Source organism: Lepidochelys olivacea (assembly GCF_965140295.1).
Source record: "Lepidochelys olivacea isolate rLepOli2 genome assembly, chromosome: 7".
Lineage (NCBI taxonomy): Eukaryota > Metazoa > Chordata > Testudines > Cheloniidae > Lepidochelys > Lepidochelys olivacea.
Window position 1 is genome coordinate 74353304 of NC_140417.1, and position 13349 is coordinate 74366652.

At 39.6% G+C, this 13349-nt stretch overlaps 1 protein-coding gene across 2 annotated transcripts in view; it reads left to right on the forward strand.

Annotated features, from left to right (window-relative positions):
• GRID1 (glutamate ionotropic receptor delta type subunit 1) overlaps positions 1-13349 on the forward strand; it is an 828161-nt gene that overhangs the window by 649553 nt on the left and 165259 nt on the right. The gene's annotated exons all lie outside the window — the stretch shown is intronic.

The following is a 13349-nucleotide window of genomic DNA, read 5'->3' on the forward strand; positions in this document are numbered from 1 at the left end:
ACTGAACCAGGAAACCAACATTGGGGCCCAAGTTATTATGTATTAAGAAGTTCATCCAAAGGGTTTAAAATGTCCTGCTTTACATGCACTTTTCCTTTTACATTCTTGGCTTGTGGATGGGCCTTGTGATGCTTTGGACAGGGATGAGTCTAAATATTTGATTAAATGGTTCAAATACTTTTGAAAAAGCCAGACTGGAAGTTGTGGTTGTGTAAGCCTTAGCAAAAGCAAATGAGGGTGATAACTTTAGTGTCTTCAGAACCACGCAGTGTGTTTCCGGGGTCCTGGTTCCAAGAAGTGCTGCGAACCTGTGACCCCCAGTGATGGCAGTCAGAGTCATTGAAGGTCATCACGTTTCAGCAACAGAACTTGAAAAATACCGTTTGTGCCCTGAAGTTTTTGTTGGAGCCATTCACACTGTGGTGGCCTGGCACCCACTCACTCTTCCTGTGTTTCTTGGTGCCATGCCCTGGCAGTGTTGTTGATGCCTTTCTTTTTTTATCTTAATATTTGCTTTCTTTTCTATCTCTTCTCCCCTCCCCCCTGCCCCCCACTATTCCCTTTACATTCCTTTCCCCCACCCCCCCTTGAATTTTGCAGTGGATCTGGGGTTATGAAAAGAGCAGGATGGGAACCGGATTTTCCATTTCCGAGGAAATTCCTCAGTTTTGAATTTTTTTTCTATTCTGAAATGGAATGAAAACAAACAAGTTTGAAATGTCCTGGAAAATACAATTCAGAAAAGTAAACATTTTGGGTCAATTGATGCATTTTGTTTTGACAAAATTGAAGCTTTTCATTCCAGCTTTGGCTTTTTAACACTTTTAAATTTTTTTATATAAAACAATAGTGTTGGTTTCAAACAATCATTTCAAAATGAAAAATTGAAACATTCCATTCTGAAAATCTTGAAATGGGACATGTTAACATTATCCAAAAATCTTCATTTTTTGAAAAACTAAATTTTTTTGAAATCAGCATGTTTCAGTTCCAGTGAAAACAGCATATGACACTGAAAAACTGTTTGCATGAAAAATGTCGACCAGTTTTAGTTAGAATTTTTAATACTTCCTCCAGCACCAGCACCATGCTGTATCCCTTTTGTCCCAGGCCCACCTCCCTAAACATTCCTCACAACCTTCCGGGGGAGCTCCCTGATTAGCCTCGGCTGTATGTTTTATGATGTGTTCAGTCAGCTGCTCAGCTGTACTTTTCAACCTCGTCAACTTTTTGTTAATTTCTACCTCGCACTGCTATTATTTAATATTTTAACATTCTATGTATCCTGTTTAACTCTTATGTGCTATCAAATACTAATAATTCTGGTGGTTCCAGTTTAAAGATAAAAATAAAGGTGTAGTGTGAGTGCCAGTCACTATCATTCATTTGCACATTCTGCACTGCCATTTTTGCATATATCTTTTTTTCAACTAATGCAAAATATGTATGTCAGTGAAAGTTTAAACAAGAAATCATTGTCCATACTTCAGATCAAATATTTATTCAATATCTTTGCTGATAAACTTGAAGTTCCTGGGAACTGTGTGTCTCATATTTAACTTCAAATCAATTTCCCTCTATGTCTACAGTATAGTGAGCCTTAACTATTATATCTGAACCACATTTATCCTTGATGTGACTGCAGTGACTTATGCTCAGATAAATTTGTTAGTCTCTGAGGTGCCACAGGTACTCCTCGTTCTTTTTGCAGTGACTTTAGTTACAGCAGGGATGAATTCAGCTCTATGTTTCTAGACATCAGTCAGTTGGAATGGAAAAGTATATTGTAATTTTACACTGTTTTGAGAAAGATGTACAGCAAGTGAATTGCTGACGCTTTCAGTACTTTAAAAATAGATTTAATTATAAGGTGTGAAAAATAAGTCTGAAAACTTAGAGCTTCTACTTGACTGCAGTTTCCATTTGTTGCCCTTCCACTAAACTGATTGTGGTTGATTCAGATTAACCTGCATCTGTTCAGATACAAAAAGGTCCTTATTATTAATTTACAATAACATATTATTACCCTTCTTTTTCAATCTTATAATTATCACATATAGCACCTGAAGGAATAACAAGCACTATAAGTCAAGCTGCAGTCTTTTGTAAATTTTGAAAATTTGAATGTTTGGGCTAGGGTGGAGGGAGGATGGGGATTCGAGACATTGGATCTTTACTATCTGAATTATGAATTATGGCAAGCATTTTCTCCTATCTTACATCTAGTAACTAGTCTAGTAACTTGTCACCCTATGTTGTTTAGGGAGGAGATACATATTTTTTTCTTTCTATAAAGGTTTTGTTAATAAGTGTGCAGATCCATTATGATTTTCACTGAAACACTTTAAAGATTCCAAATGTGCTGGTGTGAAAAATAAAGCCATCTAAAGAAGGGAGAAACTTAGGCCTTGATCCTGCAAGTTGATTCATCAGCACAGCTCCTAGCACTCATGTAAATTCTTACTAGTGCATCTACTTGCAGGGTGGGGGACCTCAATTTTTTTTGTTTTGTTTTGTTTTTTTGGTGTCTACTGCAAATCACTTGGGCCTGTGCCTATGTGAAATATCAAAAAAGCACTAAACATCTGAGCTACATATAAGATAAATCTGAAATATGAGATACATATAAGAAGTTAGGAAATGGTGAAAACTGGAGAATAGTAACAGGTTTGCTCTTCTTGGTTTGTCTTACTGCTCCCTTCCTCTGTTCTCAAAGTACCCTTCAAACTGGTTCTTTTTTGAGACACACACATTAAGCGTCACAAGAAAATTTAATTGGAGCAGGGATATACGCTTTGGCACAAAACTGGTTCTCTGCTACCTTGTGAAAATGGCAGGAGGCAGAGAAAACACTTCATATTGTGCCTCAGTTTCCCCTTCAGGCTTTGTCATTTGTTCCCAGACAGCAGATAGGTTCACTTGATGATGGACTTTTGAAGGAAAGAAGATGAAGTGTGGAGCTCTTAGGAGTCTAACCTTTCTACCTTCCAAAAGTCTAGGTATTAAGCTCATTTTTCTTTTCTTTTCTTTTCTTTTCTTTTCTTTTCTTTTCTTTTCTTTTCTTTTCTTTTCTTTTCTTTTCTTTTCTTTTCTTTTCTTTTCTTTTCTTTTCTTTTCTTGCCTTCCTTGTTAATATATTTAATATGTTCAGGTCACATAAATAATTCTGAACCCCATAGCAATATGAACAGTTGTTCTATTAGGAACATCAAACAGCCATACCTACCAGTCCTGTGGTCCAGATGCTTCAGAGGAAGGTAAAAGTAATGCAATAATGGACAATTATGGACTAGCCTGTCCACATGGAACATTTCTTCCTAACTTCCATCACTTAGTAGCTGGTGTGTGCCCTGGAGCATCAACATTTATCTTCCTTAAGAAAGTTTTAAGTTTCTCAATCCTTTTCATACTTTTGAAACCTTCTCTTATGCTACCTCAAGGTTCCAGTTAGCTGTGGTCCTGTAACTTTTTGTCAGGTCTTAGACTTGTGAGAGCAAAGCTTTTCTTTGTTATCCTACCTTGCGCCCTTTCCAAAGACCTCCTTGCCAAAGGATGAACTCCTTGCCAGAGGATGTTGTGAAGGCCAAGTCCATAACAGGGTAAAAAAAAGAACTAGATAAATTCACAGAGGATAGGTCCATCAATGGCTATTAGGCAGGATGGGCAGGGATGGTGTCCCTAGCCTCTGTTTGCCAGAAGCTGGGAATGAGAGACAGGGAATGGGTCACTTGATGATAACTTGTCCCTGTTAATTCTCTCTGGGGCACCTGGCATTGGCCCTGTTGGAAGATAGGATACTGTGCTAGATGGACTTTTGGTCTGACCCAGTATGGCCGCTCATATGTCCTTATGTAGAACAGGGTCGTGCTTGAGTTGATTGCTTGATGTATAAGCAAAAACCAATCCTGGAGTAAATGCTTTAGTCCAGGGTTGAATGTGTTGAATGTCACATAATGTGTAAACTATATGGGGGGAAAAATCTCTCTATGGTTTACTTCGTCGCTTCCTGTCATTAGAAAGAATTTGTTATTTGTAGTATAAAGAAGAAAATACCAAGTAAGAATTGTAAGATTGGTAAAGCATAGATAAATTGCATTCAGAGTTGTTCTTGCCAAATAAGGCTGATTGTTGCTGATAGCATTTCCTAAGGGCTCTCCTCTCCCATCTGGTTGTGCTAACTTAAAATGATTAAATATTTTGTTTTATATGAATACTTTATTCTATTTTTTAATGTGTATGATGCTAAACATAAATATAGGCATTTAATACTTCAGGAACCAATTTATCACAGATGAAAATCGGTGTTTGCAGTATTAAAATCTGAAATGTCTAGCTTTACGCTAATAGCTACAGGAATAAACAGGTTATAAAATGCATTGGAAAGCAAACTAGAAGAGAACCCATAAATGGCACCCAATGAAGGCAGTGGACAGGCATTTGCTCTCTTTAATCCACAGAAAATATCTTGGCAGAAAGAACTTGCATACACTAAAGGTGCGGTTGAAAACACTTTTAGGGTAGCGATAAAGAGCAGCTACTCTAGCGACTGCAATTCCAACGCATCTGGATAACTTCTTCAAAACTAGGCGGATGTTTGAGAAGAGAAATGCTGTGTGCAGTGGTGTTGTAGCCATGTTGGTCCCAGGATATTAGAGATACAAGGTGGATGAGGTAATATCTTCTATTGAATATACTTCAGTTGGTGAGAGAGACAAGCTTTTGAGCTTAGAGAAATGCTGAGAGTTCTGGGGGGAAAGTGCCTCCTATCACTTGCAAGAATAAGAAGAAGGTTAAAAAGCAGATTGAGCGGGAGAAACAGAATGGGATTCAAGAATGGGAGCAGGAAGAGTCAGGCATGGACTTTGAGCACTAATGGCAAAAATCATCTCTCTCTCTCTCAAAAAAAAAACCAAAAAAAAAAAAAACACCCATGCCCAGAGAGTGTGAAGAATCCTGTATAAACTGATTAGAATATCTGGATGACAGCGTCACTAGAATGTGAATCAAAAGAATTGATGAGGCTGCAGTAGACCTCATTCTTCACTATTATCTCTTCCCAGTTGGGTTACTGGTGTGTACTACATCTACAGTAGTATTGCTACTATCCTCTAAATCTCCAGAGATCTCGCTGACTGATTTGGTTGGAATAAACACCCAAAAACTATAAGTTTACCCATCTTAACTGAACAGCCAAAGCCATGTAGAGGAGAAATATCTGTTCTAATGATCCTGTTCCCTCTTCCATCCCACCAGGCGTATTTAACCTGTCTTCCCTCCAGTTTTTGTTGTACTCTTGATCTAACTCTAGTCTTTGTCACTCTCTGCTCCATTCTGTAGGCCCCTCTTCTCTTTGCTCCTGTATTTCCAGTTGTAGGAAGCCATTTATTATTTGATGGACAAGACAGTGTTTTGTAATGTCTGTTCTGGTCTGGATTTTCTTACTTTCCATTTCCAGCCTGCAGTTCCATCATTTGTGCCATTTGGCATTCTCTCTTCCTTTTACAATGCCAGACATACCCAGTAAACCATTGTTCCTTGCCCCCTTACTTTGAGGCTCAAGTGATTTAAGCTATTCGCTTATTAGGCTACGTTTTCCTGAAATCTAGGCCATCATTTTCCTTTATAAAATATTTTCAAAAGGTTGAAAACAATTGGTGAATAAGAGGGAGGGAAGAGATGGAAATCATCAAATGAAATTAATCTTGAGGAGCTAAGAGGTTTTTTTCCCCTTCTCTTCCTACAAGAGAATATTTTATTTATAGAATAATAGGCAGCAGTGTTTAGCTCAGTACAGTACTTGTAGGGAAATGTTGGGAAACATATGATTCACACAAATGATCCCAAAGTGATTATTATTCATTCTTCCCTTTTCAATTTAAAGCAAATCTGCCAGAAGATTTGGACCTCGCCTTTCCTTATATTGTATGCACATAGTATGAATTAGGAGCCAGATCCTCAGCTGCTGTAAATCGGTGTAGCTTTGTTAACTTCAATGGAGTTAAAGCTGATTTACATCTGGAATTTGTATATCTAGCTGTATGTATTCAGCGAAGGACAGCAAAGTTTTAAATATAATAATTGTTTTAAAAAAAAGTCTCACTTTTCCTTAATAATTGTCTGAGGCTTTTGTACTTTATTTTCTTATAAGAAAGCAGGTATTTATTTAAAAAATAAAATGCAATGAATGCCCCACTTACACTTGTAAATTAATAACTCCAAAATCAGGTGAATTGAACAAAAATGGAGGGACTTTTCTTCAAAAATAACAAAGAATTGCACAAAGCATACTGAAAATCAAGAAAAAATTCTGTACAGTCTAAGCATTTATTATTCTTTGCAATTATTTCAGATTTAGCAAAGAACATTTTCCCAAGCAAAATTTAGTAATTCTGAATATCTCTAAAATTACCCCAATCCAGTTCCAGGTAATATGTATTTTATATTTGCCTACAGAAATCTTCCTTAACTCCATGTCTTAAATGACTAATATATTTGGCCCTATACAGCTTTTTCCATAGAATGTTTATTTTTCTCTTTTTATATCTGACACATGAAATATGACATGTTCAAGTAGGGCTGTTGATTAATCGCAGTTAACTCACATGATTAACTGAAAAAAATTAATTGCAATTAAAAAAAATTAATTGCCATTAATCGCAGTTTTAATTGCACTGTTAAAAAATAGAATAGCAATTGAAATTTATTAAATATTTTGGATATTTTTCTACATTTTCATATATATTGTATTCTGTGTTGTAATTGGAATCAAAGTGTATGTTATTTTTATTACAAATATTTACACTGTAAAATTATAAACAAAAGAAATAGTATTTTCAATTCACCTCATACAAGTACTGTAGTGCAATCTCTGTGTCATGAAGTGCAACTTACAAATGTAGATTTTTTTTGTTACATAACTGCACTCAAAAACAAAACAGTGTAAAACTTCAGAGCCTAGAAGTCCACTCAGTTTTACTTCTTGTTTAGCCAATCACAAAGACAAACAAGTTTGTTTACATTTACAGCAGATAACACTACCCTCTTCTTATTTACAGTGTCACCAGAAAGTGAGAACAGGCATTTGCATGGCACTTTTATAGCCGGCATTGCAAGGTATTTACGTGCCAGATATGCTAAACATTCGTGTCCCTTTGTGCTTCGGCCACCATTCCAGAGGACATGCTTCCATGCTGATGACGCTTGTTTAAAAAAAAAGGGGTTAATTAAATTTGTTACTGAACTACTTGGGGAAGAATTGTATTTCCCCTGCTCTGTTTTACCCGCATTCTGCCATATATTTCATGTTAAAGCAATCTCGGATGATGACCCATCACATGTTGTTCATTTTAAGAACACTTTCACTGCAGATCTGACAAAACGCAAAGAAGGTACCAATGTGAGATTTCTAACGATAGCTACAGCTCTCGACTCACGGTTTAAGAATCTGAAGTGCCTTCCAAAATCTGAGAGGGATGAGGTGGAGCATGCTTTCAGAATTCTTGCAAGAGCAACATTCTGATGCAGAAACTACAGAACCTGAACCACCAAAAAAGAAAATTAACCTTCTGCTGGTGGCATCTGACTCATGATGATGAAAATGAACATGCATTGGTCCACACTGCTTTGGATTGTTATCGAGCAGAACCCATCATCAGCATGGATGCATGCAAATGTCTTGCGGCCCGCCAGTGGATTACCCTGATGGGCCGCGTGCTGAAGGTTGCCAACCGCTGTGAGTTCATGAAACTCATGGTCCTTGTTGCCATTCAGGTTAATCCTCTGATTTTCTCAGGGACCTACTTTCTGGAAATCTCTTTTGGTTCTTTAAATTATTAATATCGTTAAAGGTTATAATTTTCTGCCATTACCTCTAGGAAAATAGAGATTTTAATGTGAAACATAATTGTCTCATTTTGCAATTTGTGATATGATAGCTGAACACAACTAAACTAGATTTAAATATTCCCCTGAGCATATGGTGAGGTATTCCAAACTAACTAATTGAGGTTCTTTGCGTATAAATAGATAAATGGATGCTATGACTGACCACCACTTGCAGTGCAGGCTTTACGTGTAATAGTCTATGTGACCAGGAAGGGCAGACATTTTATTTTTGAGTCTGGGCTGTGGGCTTTACCTAGTAATCTTATCCTTCCTCAAAGATTATTCATATGTAACAACAGCATGAATAAAATATGCTGTTCACATTTGCATGTATTTGCATAACTTTACATAATTTATTTAATCACAACACATTATTAAAGGTATGGAGGCTTCCATCTCCCCTCCCTTGGCGTGTGTGATGTCCCAATGGTATGGGGAGTACGTGCCAGATCTTCGCATGCTGTACTCAAGGCAAGAATGGGTGTGCTCCAGGGAGCTGCTCTTAGCTCCTTTCCCCCAGGTGAAGCTGGCTGATGCTCTTTCCTTCCATCTCTATTCTTTTTTCTTTCTTATTCTTCAGCCTAGTATAAAATGGGGTGAGATAACTGAGAATAAATGACCAAGGTTAGAAAATAGGGGAGAGCCAGGGTAGGACCCTCCAACATCTTGGTTGTCTGGCAGGTGTGCTATGATCATCATTAAAACATGTTAGACACGATATTGCTCTCTCTCACTCTATCAGGCCTCCCTCACTGTAGTGTCTGTGTACCGGCATAGAATTTCGTTGTAGCTCTTATGTCACATGCTCCCTAACACAGCATATGGACTGGAGAATGAGGGTCTGCTGTCCCTATGCCATGCTATTCCCAGCTGCTGAATCAACCCCTTGCTTTCAGCAGTTAGGCACGGGAGACAGACTGGCATACAGCCAGCCCAGGATCAGGGGAGCAGAAAAGGACATTTTGCACTCCTGTTCCTACAGGCTGCTATGTACCTCTGAGCCATAGAAGAGGATCTGGGCCAGTGAGTGCAAAGCTGGTATAAAATGCTATCAGTGATATAAGTGAGTGAGTAATTCAAATTTGGTAGTACTTTCCATGGATGGGAGGAAATGACTGCTCAAAGGCCTGAGCAGTGGGGAATCAAGTCTTTCATCTTCAAAAGAAAATGCTTGAAACAAACAAACCAATTAACCCTACATTTGGTAAGGGCTTAAGTCACAGCATTGTAATGGCACGGTGGGATCAAAGCTGGAAGACACTGAACTCAAGGTTTTGTAAAAAGAAAAGGAGTACTTGTGGCACCTTAGAGACTAACCAATTTATTTGGAACTAGGATAAATGATAGAGCAGATGTAGTATCCAGCATTTACACATCCCCACTCCCTGCACTGCAGCTGCCTTGTGCCATAACAGCCCTAATGACCCTCATATTACTGGAAAATCAGGTTTCATTTCAGTTAAAAAACAAACAAACAAAAACCCAGAAACTCAGTGGCCAAATAGTTAAGCAGAGGACTTCCTCTATTTGTTTCACAAAGTGAAGAAAGATTTTGAATCATGTATGTGAAGAAAGGAAAACACATCACTTTTAAATAAATAATTAGACAAATTAGGGCTTAATTATAAGATCTTTTGAAATGGCTTTTTTTCTGCCTTCGTGGAAAACTATTTTCTGAATACACACATTTGTCCTGATTGATATAAAACAAGAATCCACTGCACATATTTTTTGTCCTTTTTTGGGTGAGTTTTTATTTCATTTTCATTCTTGGGATTAAGATGAACTTTCTTTGCATGATGTTTATCATACTTACTAAAAAACTAGAACTGCAAGCGTTTTGACAAATGGAATGCAGTGTCTAGTTTTTAAAACACCAAGGTGAGAGTTGACGTCTTAGGGTTCAGTCCCTGGCCATGCCATTGACTTGCTTTATGACCTTGGAAAAGTCAATTAACTTCACCGTACCTCAGTTTCTACATCTCTAAAATGGATTTATCCACTAGTAGATATGGGTGATTGATTGGTGAAAGATGCCATGGCTGAACAGAATTATTCTCCTCCAAGAAGTTTCTCTGCCGATCTCCACTGTAGGAACAGCGTGTCCTGCTAAGTGAGGCTCAGACTTATTCACTGAATTAAGCCATGCACATGCTCATACATCTCAGATCAAGTATTCCGGACCTGAGGTTGAGACCCTGCACCCAAATATCTATTCATCAGTTGGTGCAGCCATTGAACTAGCCTCTGCCTCCTGTGTAGGCTAGTTGAAAGTTCTTGCTAATTTAAATTGTGTTCTTGAAAAAACAAAAGAAGTTTCTTGTTGTTTAACCTCACTCCTTTGGAGTTTGTCTGTGAAGAGACTTGCCCAAGAAGGATAACAGATGAGAAAAAGATGTGAGGCAAGAGGTATCCCATGAAAATGTTTCTTGCTCAGACCAGCATGCCAAATGGTTAGGCACCCTGTATGGCTTCTCACAGAGAAGAGAAACCTCAGGCATCAAGCAATTTGCCTGGAGGACCCTTTGGTGCCTGCAGGACATCTGTGGAGCATCTGTGCAAGGCATGCCCTTGGTTCCAGTAAAGCAGGGGTGGGCAAACCTTTTGGCCCAAGGGCTACATTGGGGTTGCAAAACTGTATGGAGGGCCGGGTAGGGAAGGCTGTGCCTCCCCAAACAGGCTGGCTCCTGTCCCCTGACTGCCCCCCTCAGAACCCCCAACCCATCCTACCCCCCTGCTCCTTGTTCCCTGATCGTCCCCTCCTGGGACCCCCCGCTCCTAACTGCACCCCCGGGACCCCACCCTGTATCCAACCCCCCGTCCCCTGACTGCCCCGACCCCTATCCACACCCTTGCACCCTGACAGACCCTCCAGGACTCCTATGCCTATCCAACGCCCCTGTTCCCCATCCCCTGACCAGAACCTCTGCCCCGTCCAACTGTTGCCTGCCGCCCCCGCCCCCGCAGAACCTCCGCCCCATCCAACCGACCCCCAGGACTCCCATGCCTATCAAACCGCTCCCTGTCCCTGACTGCCTCCCAGGACCTCCTGCCCCTTCTCTAAGCCCCCCTCCCCACTCCCTCTTACCATGCTTCTCAGAGCGGCAGAACTGGCTTATTGGAAAGCCTGGGAGGTGGGTGGGCGCAAGCTGTGCTGCCCGCATGGTGGTGTGACTGTGGGGGCGGGGGAGGGGCAGAGGCTAGCCTCCCCGGCAGGGAGCTCAAGTGCCGGGCAGGATGGTCCTGCGGGCCGCAGTTTGCCCACCTCTGCAGTAAAAGCATTAGGAGCTTGTCTGAATTCAGTAACAAATCTCAAAAGCCCTCCAACTTCTGTGAGACTATATTATGTATTTTACCCCCATCAGTTGGCCTGTCATTAGTACTAGGATACTTACCTTCTGCAAAGTTAAAAAAAAAATCAAAATTCCTAAAACAGATTGGAAATTGGCAGAAAAGGACTAAAACGAGCCAAAGCTGCTGTTCTAGTCTACCAAACCAAGTAATTATAATAGCCTCATGGTCATTTCACTCACAGCTTGAGAGCAAAAGTGAAATGAACACAAAATACTTATTTCTTTCATGTTAAAAATAGAGGGCCAGATTCACTGCTGCTGACAGAACACAAGTTGCAGGGCTCCTTAACAGAATGGGGGAAGCACAGCAGCAAACCCCATTCCACGAAGGGCTCAGGGCTGCTTTGTGCAGCTTAGAAACTGGATTGGACCAGCTGTGGAGAAGGTGTGGCCAAAGCACCTGGGAGAAGAGCTGATGCAGACATGCAGATCTCACTAGTGAAGCTTCTGTGGAGCTCTAGCCAGAATTAAAAACTCTTCCTTTCTAATGGGACATAGAAGGGAAGGTAATAGGCAGTGCCATTGTTTGCCATTCTCTCAGGGGAATCCCTCACAGGAAACAGGAGTTAACAAATAGCAACCCTACAGCAATTTCAGTTGCGAACTAAACCCAGGATTTTAAAATTATTGTATTTCCCTAGTCAAAAAATAGTTTTTAATATTAAATATGTAAACCATGTGCAGTTAACAGAAGCATGTACAGAAGCATCTTTTTGTGCTAAAGGGGTTTATGGAGCTAGGACATTGAAGGTCTGGCAGGGAAACTAACCAAGCTTGGAGAAGAAACTTAGGCTGTGGTCTGTGTTTGTGGTTCTCTATTTACCCTCATCTTTGACCCAAAATTGTTCTGTGTAGGAACATGTACATTCCTAAATTAATTCATTTCTTGCTCTTAAGGCATTCTTCAACTAGATGCCTTTCTCTTCTTATTCCTCCCAACCTGTACGTTTACTTTGCCATGGTATATACTTTATTTAAACTAGCACCACCCAACAGAAAGCACGTGCTCTATTTTTTCACTCATTCAGACTGGAACAAGTGCAGCACCATAGAAGATAGTGTTCTAACAATGGCACCTCATTAGTAGCAGTGAAACTTCTGAAGTCTTCTGTGCTACATTTAAGCAAATTCAGCATTATGAAGCAATACGGTGAAAGCTTCAACAGTTTCCTGTGGGAGCCTGTCCCAAGCCAGGCAAGATTGGTGGTGTTCCTTGCTTCTTCCTCTCTTCCTTTACTTTCCTTCTTCCAAATGTCTCTGGAACAGTGAAGATACTACAGTATTCATTATTACCCTGCACGTTAGCTGATAAACTGAAGCCAAAGATATACCTAGCAATTAAAAATGACAAATACACTGAGCAATCAAATGTCTTCAGCTCATATTGTCCATAATCTCACAAAACAGAATTGCTATTACATAGAATATCATCATTTAATATATCATGGTGTTGCAGCTTGCTATAAATGCCTATCAGTGTGTTAATAAAAGGACTTATGAATCAGAAAAAAAAGACAGTCTGTTCACCACCATGAAACCTGTTGCCTCTAGAATCGTGTTGCCATATGTGTCATGGCATAAGTCACTCACTTTACACTCTTGAACCTACAGTCTTTTTTTGTTTGTCTGTCTCTGGTGACTGTTGAGGTGGAAGTTGACCAAACGACTTTGGATTTTCTTCTTAACATGGTCCATTTCTTTCCTCTTTTCCTTCAACTACTTTGTCTTCTTTCTATCCTGCATTTTTTCTTTTCTTTGTCATGATCTTTAAGTGTTTTTCATTATCTGTGATGATGTTTTTCTGCAATGAAAAAGTCAAAAACATTCAGCCCAAAATTTTCAAAAATGGGTGCCTAAATCCATATCTAGACACGTAAGTCAATGATTTAACTTTCAAGAGGGCTGGACACCCAGCAGCTCCCTTTCACTTATATGCAGTATCTAAAAAGAACAAACTTTACCTTTCAACTTCAAAGGTAGCTGTCAGGGGCTTAGAGCTTTTAAAAATCAGGCTACCTATTTAGTTGCCTAAATATGGCCCTAGAAGTCCAATTTTAGGCACCTATTTTTGAACATCTTGGTCGAAATCTAAGAGAAGATTCTTAACATCCT